Source organism: Musca autumnalis, unplaced genomic scaffold (genome assembly GCF_047663935.1).
Source record: "Musca autumnalis isolate F117 unplaced genomic scaffold, ASM4766393v1 scaffold_3, whole genome shotgun sequence".
NCBI classification, from domain to species: domain Eukaryota; kingdom Metazoa; phylum Arthropoda; class Insecta; order Diptera; family Muscidae; genus Musca; species Musca autumnalis.
In genome coordinates, this window is record NW_027411866.1 from 53,485,796 (window position 1) to 53,505,647 (window position 19,852).

Here is a 19,852-nt window from a genome sequence, read left to right on the forward strand (position 1 = left end):
TGTTGGTACCTGTCCACGTTTTTATTTACATATTTAGAACCCGAAATACCAAAGTAGAACCAAAATAGTTGGAAAACGTGGCGAATACCTCAAAAATACCTAAAATATGGGGATCGACAAAAAATAGACATATCTGCACCCTGATTACCAATTACAGCAGTGACATGTTGTCTATTTAGATAAATATCTTATACTAATATGCGGAAAGAAAATAAAAAAATTCAAACAATATTTAATATCTGAAGCATTGTGGCGTTTTTTTTATTGGGATAGCGTTTGCAATTTTGTTTTTTTCAAAATAGTCTGGCTTAATCCCATTGTTGTTGTTTTAATATTTTAAAACAACTATTTTATTAGTGGAAAAGAGTTGGCATTGTTCGCCAAGGGGTAAGGCAGGGAATACTATAGTTTCGATCCACGCCACTGGATCTCATCAGTTCCCTTGTTTCTTGTTTGTGGATATTCTCCACCGAAGTTATTTTTCAATAACTTCTTCAACAAGAAACTTTTTATACCCAAACATCAATCGTCAGCTCGAAGTATAAAGGTAAGCGAAGAAAAAAGTTCAATGAGAAGTTTTTCCTTGGCAACCTCATACAACTCCGACGAAAGTGTCTGCGAAACAATTCAAACCTCTTCCACTTGTATGTGTCGTCGAATTTAGACGAATGCACACACCAAAATTTGGTTGGTCTGCTTTGCAGCAAAAACAACACACGTCGTGCCAGTGTCTTCAATTTGAAGCATTGTGGCGTTTTCTTTTTTTTTATTGGGATAGCGTTTGCAATTTTGTTTTTTCAAAATAGTCTGGCTTAATCCCATTGTTGTTGTTTTAATATTTTAAAACAACTATTTTATTAGTGGAAAAGATTTGGCATTGTTCGCCAAGGGGTAATCTTTTCCACTAATAAAATAGTTGTTTTAAAATATTAAAACAACAACAATGGGATTAAGCCAGACTATTTTGAAAAAACAATATTTAATATCGAAATGGTGAACTCTCAAAATTCTGTTGTAATACTATCTATTTTATTTGATATGTAATTTTATTTAAGTAATATTAAGAATGTCACCCTTACAAATCAGCAGCGAGATACTTCAATTTATGGCTTTCTCTCCGCTGCAGAGGGGTTACAGTTTTATTCCTACTTGTTCGCCCAATGCCTATGACATTACATGTAGAAACATGCCGTACATGTTAAGTGCGAACTTTCATAACAGTGACTCTCATAAAAATTTCATAGCGCCGGATTTACCAGTTCATTCATATCTGTGCTTCAATGTGTAGTACAATTTAGAAACTCTGAGGGCCATTATTATATGCGTTCTTTTACTATCTGATTGATTTGAAAACGCAAAATAAACCAATTTGGAGGCATTAAAAATATATTTTTTACATTGAAAGTTAATGCGAAGAAGCTCCTCCTTGAAATTCAATCATCACTTTTAACTTTAAGTTAACCGGAACGCTACAAATCTGTTCGGTAAATCCAAACTATTACAAAAGAAGACTTATAATAATGGGGGTAAATCATTTATTATATATTACTCTTTAGAACTTTGCGTACACTAATAGTATTATTCCAAATTACAATATATAATTTCAGTTTTAATCCGAAACCCAAGACCAAAATTAGTAGTTCTCGTAACCTTATAGTAGGTGTTTCCAATAGCACCTCCATAGCTCAATCAACAGCGACCTTTTTACCAAATTTCAGAATTTTTACGCATTTAAAAATGGTACCAATGTTAGTACTTTTCGCACACCTAGGTATAAACTTTACAATACCATACTTATACCAACCCTATATGCCAACCGTGATTCTCATTGCCAGCTCTATCTGTTTCCCCACCATATGTTAACCTCGCACACCAGCAGTAGCTCTAATTTTAGAATTCGAGCTCTGCCCTCAGTACTTTTCAAATATTTATGGAAAGTTTTTCTTAAACAACCTGCAATATACCGACGCTACACACCAACACTCACCCTGACACCAAATAAAAATTTAATACCATTTAGTACTTTTCGTATACTTGTGGTACGTACATATTTCGACAAACACATCCGAATCTTAACCCTACATACAAACACCGAAATTAAAATTTCTTCACCCGATTTCAAATTTATTATCGTATGGATATTGCACTGTCTTCAATATATGCTCCTTTATAAGGGTTTAATTCAGAACCCGTAGAAGGAGCTGGTGATGACGGAGTGGGATTTCAGAAAGGTAGAGGTTGGTTCAGTCCTCTACTGACATTTGTGTAATGCTGTTGTAGCACTATGCATTTTCCAGATGAGACCACCAACTTGCCAACTTTCCGAGCATTTGAACGCAAATCAATGAATAAGGTGATGAAGTGTCTGAATTGTCAAAAGCTGTGATGATGGACGATCTTTATTGCGACTATTGTATACTGACTTGCGTTCAGAAGCTCGGTCGCAAACTTCAATAGGAAATATATGAGCCGCAATCCGCCGTCTGTATATGTGATGGCTCTTTCTTTCCATATTTGCATTTTCTTCTTTATTTTCCTAGTCAGTCGAATCATACTAACAAGGTTGGCAAAATTTTCAATTTCACGCTGAGTCAGAGGCTTTTAGGCAGTTTAGAATATGTATACAAAAATAAGTTTTTATTTAGCAAATTTATTGGCCAATCGATGAAAACAGTTTACCAGTTCTATGTAGTGGCTAAACAAGTAATCCTACAAAAAATTTTGAAAATCGGGTCAGATTTTAATATTAGCTATATAAAGGGTCCATGCAAACTTTGAGACCCCAGTGGCACGTGTTAACATATTCCAATTGAGCTCAAACTTTTGCAATCTTAATTTATAACAAAACTAAACATTTTAGGAGGATGTCGCATAGCTGTAAGCTTAACCAACATATCAGACTATATTTTTGCGAAAGGTCCAGAGAAAAATATGTAAAATATTGGGATTTAGACCCTCATTAACACAATGTTGCATATACGCAACACTGGGGATGAGAGCGTTAAGCATTTAACAATCAAATTCCCACTTTTTAAGACTTTTATAATCATTTCCTGTAATCACTTGTTCAACTTTTTGGCACTGTAGGACGTGATTTCACCAAATCAGAACTTATATCCTGAATATTTAAATTGCAAACACTCCATAAAGTCTGTTGAAAAGTATACTCTCTCTGATGTGAATTATTATTATTTTCAAATGTGATCCGACCGAAGATTATGCAAAAGACTAACTTAACCAAAACAACAAATTTATAATAGGTGGATAGTACATATGTAATACGCCATTAGCAATGTACCAAAATATACTTAAAAAAGCAATTAAGTAAATGTTAAACAAAAAATTTTAACTAATTTAAATTATCTTGGTATATGTTTTACAAAATCACTGTACTTGTGCAGGAATAGTCATACCTACATATGTATGTACATACCTATATATTATATACAATACAAACCTACACTGTGAGTCCTTGTATGAGCTACTTTTTATTTCATAGTCTATTGTATGCCTTGTCAAATAAATAAAAATAGCAAAAATGTATGAAACATAAAACATTATTACTTAATGAACACATAAAACAATCAATGCCTTTCGAGGCACTCTTGAAGAAAGCGTACGACTAAGATTTTATAAAAACATATCTACATATGTATGTACATGCATGTTTGGGGGTTGAGCAGCTGTTGGAGAAACTGACAAAGTACGTTTACTTAGTAAAAGAACATCATGTGAAATTATTGGTTATGGTAAGTTATGCTTAAGACACAATAAAGATTCAAAAATACCATTACCAGCGAATAAAAAAACCCAGCAAACACAATATCGGACGTCCGACGCGTCTGCTCAAAGTCAGAAGTTTTTTCCGTAGCGACTGACCGTCTTCCGACCGAACTCTGACCGTTTTGTATGAACAAATTATTTGTCTCTCTTAACGGATGTTTTTCGTATTTTCTCTGTGTTTATTCATTGTAAACAAGCAAAGAGAAAAGATTTGTATTTTGTATTGTATTATTTTTGTGAACAAAAAGTTGTGTAATTGTTGATTTGCCGAAGTAGATGATGTACGGACGATAAAATTAGTGCTCGCGTTTTAATTTCTGTATCGAAGAAGAAAATTGGTTTCTGTTTGTTAAGCGTGCGTTGATGCATGCTAGTGTTTAAAGATGATTCGTAGCGAACCGTTGGATAAGTATTTAGCTTTGTTCCAGAACTAAAAAGTTTTTACAACTTTTACGACATTCACACATTTTACCCAAAAAACCGTTCCCGTACACAAAAAAGTTGTAAAATGTTCACTTCTCTTTAAACAAAAATGGCGCTGAAGGGCGCTCTCCTTAAAAACTTTTTAGTCGACAAATGTGAGCGTGTAAAAAATAGTAACATGGTTGCCGGCGTCTGATTGGCGATGTGCCGACTTTGACATTTGTTCCAGGTTTTTGGCGTATTTTTTATTTTTCCGTTCCCGAACTATTTCAAAAAACTTTTGTGTGAGAAAACATTTTTTACAGTTCTCTCTTTTACGAGTTTTACTATTAAAAAGTACGGAAACGAAGCTTATTTGTTTGTTTTTATGAAGTGATTTAAAGTGAAGATTTTCTGGGTCAAACTTCAACACTATTCCGTGCAAACACATATCGCTCATTTACTCAAAGATTGACACATCTCGAAAAATCAAGTTTCGAGAAAAACGCGTTTTAAGTTGGCGATTGGCAGATATCAGTGCTTAATTTCTGAGCATGATCAAGCATGATTTGAAGTGTTTTAGTGCTTCATAAACTCAAAAAACCTTTGTGTTAAATTATGCGAAACTCGTAGTAAATGGGCTGTAACTCGTCGAGTTTTTGAGATATCAGCATGAAAATTTGACACAAGATAAAGTAGAAGTCGTAGAAAAAACAGAAATTGGTAACTCAGAAAACGCATTTTTTGAGTTATGTCACTCTTTGAGTAAATGAGCGATATGTTTTATATACAGTGCTGCTCAAAACATTTGCAACTTGCATGCCTATTACACATTTAATCTATTTTTAGGGATATTTTGAGTTTTGAAATATATGTTGTATAATTTCAAACCTGATTTTATTGATTTAACTGATTGTATATTTCCCACGGGTTTTCCACCTCTGCGTTAGATTTTGTCCCCTACCTTTGTATACATCTTTGTGTAGCTAGTACACAAAGACAAAGTAACAAAATCTAACGAGTAACTTTTTTCTAAGCGCCGCTTTGTTACATCCTAGCTTTTCTAAAATCACTCGCTCATTGGATCTCGTCCTACAAGCACTGTAAAAAAGCTAAATAAGTGATTGCTCCACGAACAATCCATAATTAAACATAACTCAATTTTGTTTGAGAAAAAACTGTAATCCTTTGGTGTTTTATTTATTATACCCTACACCACTATGTGGGGAGGGTATTATAAGTTGGTTTTGGCCAAAAAGTTTGTAACGTATCGAAATAATGGTCGTAGACCCATACTTATATATACCAAAATGAATGTCTCGACGAGCTGAGTCGATCTGGCTATGTGTGTCCGTCCGTCTAAACCTTGTAATCACGCTACAGGTCGCAATTTTGATAGGATCGTCACGAAATTTTGGATACTGATAGGGGTCCCGGAGGGGAAGAAGCCTATTGATTTTGGTGATGGTCGGATAATATTTAGGGGTCGGAAAGGGCAAAAAACTTAGGTGGATAAAAAGACAACGTTTGTTTTCAAAGCGAATATCTCAGCTTCTATATGGGGTATACCAAAAGCAAAACCTGACAATAAAAGTAAAAAATATAACCTTTCTAATGGTGTAAAGCTGGTGCTCGTAGGTGATCAAACAACGAAGATATCACAATACTAGCAAATAAAACCCCAATTTTACAATATTACAGCTTTGGTTGGAAACTTTCCAAAAGCAAAGCCTGACTATGAAAGTAGAAGATCCCGTCTTTACAATGATGTAAACTAGGTCGGCGTAGGTAACCAAATAACGGAGATATCGCAATAGTCGGCAATACATCCCATTTATCCATTTTTTTGGAAATCACGCTACAGTTCCCAATTTAGATCGAATCGTCACGAAATTTTGAGGGTTAATGGGGGTCTCACGGAGGAAGAAGCCCATAGATTTTGGTGATGTTCGGATAATATTTAGGGGTCGGAATGGGCAAAAAACTTATTTGGAGAAAAGTCAACATTTTATTTCAAAGCCTATATCTCTGTTTCTTTAAGAGGTATATCAAAAGCAAAACCTGGCAAGGAAAGTAGAAAATATCACCTTTACAACCATGTAAAGTAGGTTGTCGTAGGTGGTCAAATAGCCGAGATATGGCAATAGTCGATAATGCATCCCATTTTCCGATTTTTTTGTAATCACGCTACAGGCCGCAATTTTGATCGGATCGTCACGAAATTTTGGGGGTTAACAGGGGTCCCAAAGAGACAGAAGCCTATTGATTTTGATGATGGTCGGATAATGTTCAGGGTTCGGAATGGGCAAACACTTATTTGGAGAAATGTCAACGTTTTATTTCAAAGCCAATATCTCTGTTTCTTTAAGAGGTATATCAAAAGCAATCAATCAATCAATCAAAAAGTAGAAAATATCACCTTTACAACCATGTAAAGTAGGTTGTCGTAGGTGGTCAAATAACAGAGATATGACAATAGTCGATAATGCATCCCATTTTCCGATTTGTTTGTAATCACGCTACAGGTCGCAATTTTGATCGGATCGTCACGAAGTTTTTGGAATTGTATGCGGGTCCCACAGAGGAAGAAGCCTATTTATTTTGGTGATGGTCGGATAATATTCAGGAGTCGGAATAAGCGAAAAGCTCTGGTGAAAAAATCGAAGTTTTTTCTTATGCGAATATTTCCGCTTCTAGTAGGAGTATTCCAAAAGGAAAGCCTGCCAATGGAAGAAGAAAAGATGCTCTTTATTTTGACGAAAAGTATGTTGGCGTAAGTGGGCAAACAACCGAGATATCGCAAAATATATTATAAAATATAATATATCCAATTTTTCCATTTTTTGTAATCACGCTACAGGTTGGAATTTTGATCGGATAGTCACGATTTTTTGGGGGTTGATGGGGGCCCCACAGAGGAAGATGCCTATTGATTTTGGTGATAGTCGGATAATATTTGGGGATCGGAATGGGGAAAAACTCATGTGGAGACAAATTCAAATTGTTATTCTTTGTGAATATATCGATTTCTAGTAGGGTTATTTCAACGGCAAAGCATGTCAATGGAAGAAGAAAATATTACGTGTACATTGGTGTAAAGTAGGTTGGCGAAGGTGGTCAAACAAGGGATATACCACAATAGTCGGTAAAGCATCCAATTCTTCCATTCTACAGGTCGAATATTTGATCGGATGGTCACAAAATTTTGGTTGCTTATGGGGGTCCCAGAGAGAAAGAGGCATATGTTTTAGATTAAAACCCAAAATATGTTTGGTGGTAGTCGGGTTGTGTTCCCTAAAGTTAATGTTTACCAGTGAAAAGCTTATGCTCAGGGGTACTGGTGTAGGGTATCACATGGTCGGCCCCGTCCCGACTATAGCCTTTGCTCACTTGTTTTCTCTTACTTTCATTGCTACGCAAACATATATAGTTTACACCTTGGGGTAGGCCAACGAGTAACACTCTGAAAATACATGCACAAAAAAAACATATCACCAATATTTTTGAAAATTTAACATAGCTGAAGCCAAGGTTTAATCTTTTAGAACACGCGACTTATGATTGTATATTATACAAATTACATATTTTTGGATGAAATGAAATGTTTTTGTACGTGGCAAAAAATATTGGCCTTAAAAGATAATATGCGTGGAAGCTGTGGCTATATTTATGTTAAACAAGTAAGAAAAGCGTTAAGTTCGGTCGTGCCGAACTTTTTATACCCTCCACCACAAATTTCAGCCATTTCGGTGGATTAATGTGGCCACAACCTTCAAAATACCGAAATGCGGAAGGTACCGTTCTATGGGGGCTATATGATGGCGTGGACCTATACCTAAAAATTTCTGGGGGAAAGTTTTATACGCCTAAAGAAGACTAAATATCAAATTTCAGCCATCTCGGTGTGATAATGAGGCTAAAACGTTCAAAATATCGAAAATCGGGAGATATTGTATTATGGGGGCTATATCAACACGTGGACCTATATAAACATTTTATGGTAGAAATGTTTCTTAGCCTCTGGAAACACAAAATACAAAGTTACAACCGATTCTTCGGTCAAATGGGTTTAATACATTCAAAATATATTCAAATGACGCGTACTTTATAAGGGGCATTATGTGGGGCCTATACCAAAACGTGGACCTATATAACCCAACTTTGGTAGGAATGTTTTCTGGCCTCTGAAGACACAAAATACCAAATTACAACCAATTCTGTGGTCAAATGGGTCTAATACATTCAAAATATATTAAAATGACGCGTACTTTATATGGGGCCTTATATGGGGGCTATACCAAAACGTGGACCTATATAACCCAACTTTGGTAGGAATATTTTTTGGCCTCTGGAGACACAAAGTACCAAATTACAACCAATTCGGTGGTAAAATGGGCCAAATATCTTAAAAATTCCTTAAAACGACGACGCGTCACGCGTCATTTTGTATGGGGGCTATACGAAAGCGTGGACCTACATAGCCCGCTTTCAATACCAAAATTCCTACATAAAAATAACATATTTTCCCAAAATTTCATCAACCTACGTCAATCCGTTCGGACGCTAGAGTGATTTCCACAGACGGACAGACGGACAGACGGACGGACATGGCTATATCGATGTAGAATTGCACGCTGATCAAGAATATATATACTTTTGGGTCTACAATGATTATTTCGAGTAGTTACAAACGTAGTGACAAACTTAATAGACCCCCATCCTATGGTGGAGGGTATAAAAATGGGTAAAAATGGGTTGAAGCCACCATGTCTTTTTTTATTTTCTCTCGATTTGTGAGTAAACCACACTTCTCTCGATTTTCCTGTCAAAGTAAAAGTAGAAGCAAACTAAATAAGGATCATCTCACTTATGTATTACTTTTCAAAATTTGAACTGCTTCTACCATTAAATGATGCTGACATTTTGAAGCCAGATTTACAGTGTTTTTTGAAATTTTCTTCTAACTTCATTCCGCAAACAGGTTTTTCAAAAAATCATATATAGGATTGTAGTACTTGCGATTCTGAGTTATTTGATACGTATATTGTGAATGTAGTCTGCACAGCTTCATAGAAATCTGCATCCAAATGCGGAAATTTTGTGCGAACATTTTTCTAAAAATCATATTTTTCGGGTCTAATATTTGCAATTGTCTCTAGAATACCTCGTACTCCATTGCACATTTTAGTTTTTTACGTTCCGGATCCAATAAATCATTCCTCGTGAAAATCCATCTACTAAAACGCGAGTTACGAGAAATTCCAAAGTAGAAAAATCACCTAAAATTGATTTTGAAAATATCGCGTATTTTATCGCGTTTTCTGCTGATCGTTTTCACTGCAATGAAAAAACTAGTGCAGCATCTTCGTTTTAGCGGAAACAGAGATTTGAAAACTTCACTGATAAGTAAGCTACATTAATTTTATCCCAAAAAATAATGTGTGATGCTACATCCACGGTTCTTGATTGATCGCCTTCAAACAGATATATATATCGATGTAGATTTTCATGGTGAACACTGAAATCGGATGCGGACAAAAATTGTATGCACTTTGCGCAAATAAGCGATATTTTATAAGTTTTTTAATGCTAAGATACAGCCGATGCTACATCTTAGAGTCCAAATTATATTTCGAAAAATATATACAACTTGCTGTACATGAAAATCACATGCGGACAAAATGATTTTAATAATTACGCGATTTGCACGTATTTTAAAATACATATAAATTAAAATGGGCTATTTGACTTCTATTTCCCTTTCAGAAGCTTTTAGATATATCCTCATCAACCCAATTACCTTCCCTAATGGGAAAGCTTTTATATGAATGTCAATAAAGCAAAATCCGTCTATTTTATTGGGAGATTTAAGCAAAATGAAGGAAGTATTCCTATAAATTTATTCAATATTTTCTACTACATAATGCATGTGAAAAAATATTTTTTCAAACAAAAAATTATTTTGTTGACCAAAATATGTGTTTATTTTTGCTAATATGTTTGCAAAATATGTGTTTGGCTCGCGACCAGATTCTTACTGGGAATTTTTTCTTAACCTACATATCAAAAATCGTTGATGTAGCGCGAAAAAAATTTATCCTTTTTTTTGTGAAATGGAATATGAAATAATTGACAATATTCCTGATATATAGTTTGGTAATTTGATTCTTTATTGACCCTATTTTAAAGATTTAAAAATGATTATTCAGTTATTAACACTTATGTTACAGGAATGTATGAAATATCGGAGGAACACATGTTTTAGCCTGTTCAAAACATTTGCATCTCCGTAGTACAAATATCTATGTATTAGTTAATTTTTACTACTTTTTTGTATTGATTGTCACAAAAGTTTTTTTAATCAGAAGAAGAAAGCTTTCATGAGGATTACATTTTATCCCTATTATATTTACTTTTGACGGACAAGTATGCCGAAAACAAGACATGTTTAAATGTTTAAGAAAACACAAATTATGGTCCGAAATTTGTATCGAAGCTTTGCAAAAATTGTTATTTTTGAAAATTGGAGCTATAAGACTTGAAAAAAATGTACTTGATCACCAGGTAGAAAGATAATAGAATTTGTCCCCTTATACAAAAAAGTTCACTCAAAACTTAGAAGGAGTTTTATATTGACATTATGGACAGAAATGCTACTGTAGGCATGAGGTCGAGATATTTATTAGATTGAACAATTAACCGGGCAGATAACATGTCGAAATCGCACCATGTACACACCAAAAGTGTCGTATAACAGGGTGCTTTGACATAACCCCGCCACTAAACGCCTATATAACCACGTAAAACTAGTACTTTTTGGCAAATATGTTCGTGTTCTTATTTAGGTAACTGGATTCCTTTATGATTTTTTGAGATAATAAATAAAAGGTTTAACTCACAAAATATTATCAAAACAAAAATAATTTCTTCAGAATTTGAAAAAATTTCAGTTGCAAATATTTTGAGCAGTACCAAATGTGAGTTCGAGCTTTGTTTTGTATAGTTTTGTAAAATAAAAGCAATTATACCAAATTATTTTTTATATCTTCAAAAAGGTCCAATGAATAATTAACATACAAAAATATTTGCATTTCAAATCCATAAATTACCTCAGAACTATATAAAATGTGAAATTGTCAATCCAGTTGCAAATGTTTTGAGCAGCACTGTATATTCCCAAGGACCTTCATTTTTCATGAATTAACTGTTTCTCCGAATGTTTATTTACCGACATTAGAAACTCGTACGATAATTTATTCAGATCGGACCGAATTCGGTCCGGAAGTCGGCAAAAACTTTCGAATTTCACAAGATTTTACTTCTGTATTCGGACCGATATCTGTCCGAATGTCGGTAAATAAATCCGAAATTAATACGATAGTTCATCAGAGTTCGGACCTAATTCGGTCCGAAAGTCGACAAAACATCCGATTTTCTACCGAATTTCGGTCAGAGAACACTTCAACTACGCCATATCGTCGGTGTCATGCTTAAGTGTTCTGGAGCAGAAATCCAATACTTTAAGTCTTCTACTTAACTAATCTCAAATAATATATTAGGAGTTTATTTTAGTCAGATATCTGTTATAGTCTAGAAGTTATGGCCAATTTTTATAAATGCAAAAGGTTGTTGATTTGTTCCATAGGATCTTTTTTCATGTTTTTGGCAATTTGTGTCACATGGAACACTTTATGTCACATTTTAACAAACAAACTTTTGATCAATTTTGTTCCACCTCCGTTATGTGAAGTGCTGCTGTAGAGCTGAAAATTCGGGGGCTCAATAAAACAATTTTTTGTTCCTAACGCCATCATCACCATACGCCAGACTTTATGGATCTGGAACAAAACAGAAGATTTTTTGCGTCCAAAGTGGATATGGAACTTATTGACATTTCTATATCTCGAAAACTATAAGAGATAGAGGAAAGACGACTAGAAATTCAGAAAGGTACCTGTAACTCGAAATGTCAAAAATGGCGTATGGAACACTTAAGCATGACACCGACGATATTACTTTCGGCCAGAGTTCTGACCGAACTCGCTTCCAAAGTCGGATGTTTCTTCCGAATTTCGGTCCAAAGTCTGATTTTTCTTCAGATTTTGGTTTGTTGGGAAACAATGTCAAGTAAATAGAAAAATAAAACTATAAGTAGGTGTTTACATTTGTACATATATATACATGTGTTATACACTGTGAAGTTTTGGTGGAGATATTTATGAGATACGTTTGCAGAGTGTATAATATGTAGAATAAATAAGGATAACGCAAGTGGCAGCAGAGAGCTAAAACAAAGTAAACAATAAACTCTCACAAAAAGATAAGAAATTTCATATGAAGTTCACATAAATTATTGTACAGTGCATATTTATGTATGTATGTTTGTATGTACATACACATGTTGCAAATTACTTGTACTTTGTTAAATGGGTAATAACCACTCATAATAACTTTTACACAGAGTCCCCAATCAAGTGACACTTGCCTTTGCTTACAACAATGTTTCAACTATTTTTTGTTTTTGTTGTTGCATGTGTTGTGTATATAAATACCTCTTGTTTGTTTCTTAAACAAAAGTAATAAATAAACAAGACTACAAATATAAAACGGTACACATGCAAATTTTAAAGTTTATATCCCTTTTGTAATGTTTTGGTAGCTGTTTTTTTTTTCATTGCCACTACAAACCTCAATGAAATTCAGTTTGGTATTTTCTTCTGTAGTAGATCAAAAAATTCCCAGTATTTTTTCGTGGTACTAAACCACACCCTAAACTGCAACTCCACTATCGTTTAGCATCGACTATATATCTGTCTCACTCTATCTTCAGCAAATTGCCTATAACAAATATCATGCTTTGAGGTTCATTTCTCTCCGTTATTGTTGTTGGAGTATTTATTCTCTCTCTCCTGTTGGTATGTATTTGCTTTTGATCTGTCAACGTCGCTGCTTCCGTCTGCTTCCGAATGTGGCTACATCCGCTGTTGTGTTTATCTTAAGTGTTTGCGTTAAGTGAAACAATTTTTATAATAGAATTTCATTCATGTTTTATTGCTTTACTCTTTTGCACAAAAACAATTTTCCATCGCCTTTACTCTTTTGCCATGAATACAGAACAATAAGTATGACTTTGGACTGAGTCCAAAGTTTGGAGTGAATATTGAGATGTGTTTTGTGTGCTTTTCTTAAAAGTGGGAGTTTTCAAAAGTTGAATTCCAAAAATACATGGTGAAAAATACACAATTATGTTTTCAAAGCCAATGGAAATTTTAAAATTCATTTCATTTTGGTATAACACCCATATCACGGTACCTCGCAATTTAACTGCTTTGTTGACTTCAGCTAGCTTTTCCGACCAAAATACCACTATTGTGCCATTTAGGGTTGCTAGTGGCTAAAAAACTTATCCACAAAAATTGTAGACATAGATCTATATTTTTGTATAACCCCCATATATAGGCTCCTCTTGAACGAAATTTGTGTAATTTCGTATTGGATGCTACAATGATACCGTGCGATGTGAAGTCTTCTATAGGATTTGATTCTCAATCAGTAGCAAACTTCCACGTCTAAAATAATCAATCTACATATTTTGGCATACACCCACAGTGTGACTATTTTAGCATTTTTGCAGCTAAATTTAGCATTATTTTATTGTATTTAGCCGCAAATTTTCCATTTAGAATTTTCTTTAGCATATTTCAATTATTAATTTAGCATTATTCTATCCTTAAAATCCCAAATATATTAGTACTTTCTCATAAAAAAACCTGCGAATTTTTAATTAATTATTATACATTTCATTTAGTAATTTATGCATAATGTAAAATATGGCAGGAAATGAAAATGTGAATAAGAAAATTAAATAAAGCAAGCAAAAAAGTTAGGTTTGGCCGGGCCGAAATTGTTACACCCTCCACCATGCAATATTCTGAACTGATATGGATAAATTAGCTTTTATTTAAAAAGAACCAATACCATTATTTTTTTACCACTGGGACCTATAAATATCAAATGACATGCAATTTTGCCCGAAAATTTAGATTTAAACATAAAAAGCTAAAATCAGCGGCGTCGTTATAAGGGGGCCACCGAACCGTGGGCATGTGTCCGCGATTTATGCTGAAGAAGTTTTATAACCACTTTGAACCCAAATGACACTTAAGTACCTTAAAACAGCCGGTACCAGTTTATAAGACCTATTCCAAAACCTTGACCTACATACATACATATGTCCCCAACTTTGGAATTACAGCCAATTTAAACCGAAAATGTATATAAAAACTTACCGGACAGTACCGGTATACGGACCTATTTCCACAATTTTAATGGAGAAGTTTGTTGAAAACCCCAAATACGAAATTACAGCTAATTCGATCTGTAGTGGGATTCTGTAACTCATTTTTGCTGTTACCGACAAAAATCGGTAAAATTAAATCGCAAAATTATGACTAAAAACATAAAGAAAAGTTGGTATCACTGTTTGTGTCGGTAGAGGCTAGCGACTACTTTTTATTCATGGTTAACTTACCGAAAAATTTCGTTAATGATCGAAATTATAAGCATTTTAATTTTACCGACAATTATCGATAACAGCAAAAATGAGTTACAGAATCCCACTATTGGTCTCAAAATGTAGCTAAAAACATAAAAATACCCGTTATTTAAGGCTATTCCAAAAAATGAACCCATGTTGGCAGTTTTGGGTAGATACGACCCCGAGGAACGCTAAATGCTAAATTATAGGTAATTCGGTCTGAAAATGTAGCTAAAAACGTCAAAATACTAGAAATCGGGTGGTAACGTTATATATTCCAAAAGGGGGACCCTATGTTCACAATTTTTGGTGGATCAGTTTTTTGGGAATCTTAAATACCAAATCATAGCTAATTCGGCCTGATAACGCAGCCAAAAACAGCAAAATACCTGAAAGCGGCCGAGACCGTTATATGGGGACTAAACATGGACTAATAACGTCCATCTTCGCCTGCAAACAAAAGACGCATGTTTCCAGAGTGTCCTTTCTCAATTTTTGTGATTACCACAGATGGACATGCATAAATCGACTAAGAATTCTACCCTGATCAAAAATATACATATGCATATACTTTATATGGTCGCAAATGATTATTTTAAAGTGCTTTAAACGGAAAAACAAACTTAGTTTACCTTCCATATTGTGGCGGTGGGTATATATTATTAAAAACGACGTTTTTAAATTTATCTTTTTTTGGCATTTTAATGTTTCTTTTAGCATAATTTTAAACCAGATTAAACTGCAACACTTTTTTAGATCTGGTCACGCTGTACACCCAATACACCCAGTAATGTTCGTTCCATTCACATATTAAAAAGGTCATGCACAAACCACTTTGAAAAAATTTTGATTTTTTTTGCTAAAAACTTTGAGAAAAGCGTTTACGACATTTTTATGATTCTCAGAATTGAAGAAAATTAATGAGAAAGAAATATTATGTCAGTTTGGTTATCTCATGTGGATCTAAAGTTTGTTTTCAATTATATATATGCTTATAGTGACTGGAAAAAATTGCCCATACTCCTAACAACAAAAACATTGTTCCACAACATCCCATACGGGACAAGGGAGACTTCTCTCATATCAACGAGTGCACCCCGATTCATATTTAGCTCAATGATATGGGACCTACTGTTTATCGCCGAGTCCGAACGGCGTGTCTTAAGACACCACTTGTGGAGAAGTTTTTCAAGGCTGAAATACTCAGGAAATGTCGCCAACATTACTGAGGGGTATTTTGCCACCGTTGAAAAATGTTTGATGTTGCTTGGCCGAGGAATCAAACCCCCGACCTTCTGCGTGCAAGGCGGGCGTGCATACCATTGCACCACGGTGGCACCCATACTCCTGATAAATTTAAATTGTAAAATCATTTTGTGCGTAAGTTTTTTCTCACCGAATCACCTTATAATAAAGATTTTATGTAATCTTGCGCAAAAACTCGTCACGCTATGATACATAGATATGTTACAACCTCATAAGTCATAACCCTATGGCACATGCATAGTCCAAATGGAATGGAGGGTAACACGGTAGGCCGGATTCTGAATGGGTAGAAAACATCGATGTTTCATTGGTATTAAAACTTCTTTATATGAAAGTGATATTTTTCAGTTAGCACGTCTTCTAGGAATAGGCCTTCACGTTACTTACTTGTTATTATTAAACTATCCAAAAATATAAAATTTAACAAAATATTATATGCATATAACATATATGCAAAAAAATGAAAATTAAAAACTGAGCAGTTTTCTTCGAAACGAACTAGGGTCCCATCAGAATTGTCGTATCTTTATTATTAAAAATATGCAAAATTCGATTTCTAGTGATAAGCAACTATAAACCACAATACAATAAACAGAAGTAGAACAACTTTCCAATTAAGATTTAAAAGTCCCCGATTAGAGAACCTATATTTCAATTGCTTCTCTAATCTGGAACGTTTACCAACGATCCGATTCGTCTTGGAAACTGCCTTCCTTCAAATCTGCGAACAATAATTAACAACCTGCGGTTTAAGCATTATTAAAGAAGCATTTTCAGAATAGCTAATACACAAATTATATAACTATACTCAATTCATTAATTTATATATTGTATCTCTGTTAAACTTGAACTATTCTTATAATAATTAATATACATATTTTATATATGTATGTATGTATTTACGTACACATTTAATTTGTTCTTTTAAACACTTTATCATTTATAACTTACTACACTAATTGTACGAATTTTGTGAGACTAAAATGGAATGAATAAATATGTACTGAAAATACCTGTTAATGGCATGTTTCACGATTCGAATACAAACTCGCTCGAACTACCTATCACCAAACTTTTATTTTTTGTGAAATACTTTATTCATTTTTGTTTTCAATTAAACATACATTTCATGCAACAACAGACGTTTGATATTAATTCCAACGATCGTCTCGTCTCTGGTTTTAGAGAAACAATCATAATTGGAAATAGTAATTTTAATAAATTAATAATTTTAATAAATAGGATTTTTCTTAATGAAAGCTCTTCAAAAGTAAAACTCTCCGTAACACAGACAATAGAGAGTTCGTGTCAATGCTCAAGATCTCCAAAAATTTATACTAATTTAAAATTCGGACTCCAGATTCGTAGAGTACCAATCGTAGAACTCTTCAAAAGCAGAAACTGGTTTTGGAAATGCAAAAAATGCAGATCCGCATATATGTATATCATGATATAACAAGAAGGGTAGTTTCATGATAACAACTGATTAAAATTTTTTTTTTCAAATTTAGAATTTGATGTACGTTCAGTGACAAAGGGGATTTTTAATACATATATAAATAAAATATCGCAAACATGAATAAATTATTTTATTTTTGTTTTTTAATTTTCAGAAACAAATATGTGTATGTACTTCAAGAAATAAACAAACTTGTTTTGTTTTTGTTATGAAACGTAATGCCGTATTATTTTTGTCCTGTATTTGACACGTTCCCGTACAGACATACAAGGTTGTGTTTAACTAAATTTGAGAGAAAACTAAAGTACGATGTGTGCCGATTTACGTTTTCTTTCAGTGTAAATCGCCATTATTCTTGGCCAGAATAAAGTATAAACCGAGAAAGAGCAGAGACAGGTGATAAACTTCAATTATGGTTGTTGCTGGTGTTTTCAATTTACTGCTTGCACAGCACAAGTGGTTGTTGTGCTGCCATCAAGAATAGGGGACACCATTAAACTTGTTGTTTGTTATTCACACGGAAGAATTTTGTGTTTTTTTTTTGTCAATTCTCCATCTCTTTCGCTCCAAACACATGAAATGAAGTACCCACAACATTTGTGGTTGTTCACTACACCGCAGAGAGCAAAAGAACAGACTGTGTTCAAAACCAACAACCACACATTGTATTTCATTTCATTGAGTTTGTATTTTTTTGGAGGAGGGGATGTTTGCTTGCCGGTTTGCAAATTAAAAAGTTTCTCGCAACGTTTGTGACCTGCCATTGTACGGTTATCATCCCAGCATTCGCCAGAATTTGCAGAGCAGGATTCCGGTTGCAACAATTTTGTAATTTGTGGCCAAAATAAAGTGAGTTTTGTTTTTGAGTGCCAAAAATATATAGAGAATAGAAGAGAGATTCGGCGCTTTATATCAAACCAATTTGTGGGGTGATTGTTTAATGTGTGTGAGAAAAATGCTAAACAACTTAACGGTTTTATGAGGGATGACTCGGTTGCCATCACTAAAGTTAGTAGCCGAGTTGGAAATGATGTTTTAGTCACTTCTTCAGCAACAGAGGTGAAATTAAGAGTCCGTCATAGTTGAATAACGATTGTTTTGCGTCAATGTTGATAGCATTGGTACGTGACACACGCTGAATTTAACTGTTGTCATCGAATAGACAAAAAGTATGTGCCTTTCGTATGCTACGTTCCGTACCGTTCACCCCGTCTGTTGTATGATTATTGTTTTTGGAAAGTAATTGTAATTTGAATCAATTTGTACGCTTTCGACCAAAATATTTGCATCAGAACATGCCACAGTTTCTTAAAGAGGTGACTGTGTGAATTACAGAGGTGCTTAGGTCACAAGTAACTCCCAACCTATGCTACTTCTCATCAACCCGGTCAAATTAACACATTCACTATCCGGAAGCTAATCCTACCGCTACTCATTCACTGAAACAGATTTCCGAACACAGTTGTTTATTTTAACATACCTATGGTGTAATCGTTAAACGTACGACGAAAAGTTTTTTTACTTCAAGAGGAGAAATTGATAAAAACCTAGCACATAATTCGTAACAAACTTGTTTGATTTTTATACCCTCAGCCTTTAGGCTAAAGAGGGTATTTACACTTTGATACGGCCAAAAATGGGCCTCATCGAAATAATGGTTTTAGACCCCAAGTATGTTTGTACGATATCCGTTTCAGACAATTTTGAGTAGATCTAGCAATGTCCGTCCGTCTGTCTGTCCATCTGTCTGTCTGGCTGGCTGGTGCGCAGGATAACTCTCGAACGGATCAATAGATTCGGTTCAAGTTTTGGGTATCGAAATATTTTGTCCAGATTTGATTTAAGTTCGAAGATGGGCCATATCGGTCCACTCCTTCAGGTACCTCCCCCACAAAAGTTCAAAAATGTTCGGAAAATTGTCCGCACGATAACTCTTGAATGGAGTAACCAATTTGGTCCATACTTTGTATATCGTAAACATTCTACAAGAGAAAGATGAGGTTGCAATATGGCCTCAATCGGTCCACTCCTTCGAGTACCTCCGACACAAAGTTTCGGAAAAGTTCAGTTTAGGACCATCTCTCGAATCACTATGATTTTTGTTTTAGCAACTTGTATTCACTGCCCTCCATACGACGGTACACGTTTCATTAGGGGCAAGTCCATACTTCCTGAGAAAGTAGCCTGAAAGTTGTAAAAAAAACCCTATGACACCGTGTGCAGTGGTTTGAGCGCAAAATAACTCTAGAACGGATCTGCCGATTCGGTCCAAAACTTGGCCTTAGTAATATTTTGTCCAAACATAGTCTAAGTTTGAAGATAAGCCATATCGGTCCACTTCTTCATGTGGCCGAATTGATCTATACTTTACACATCCTAATATATCTACTAGATATATTACAGGT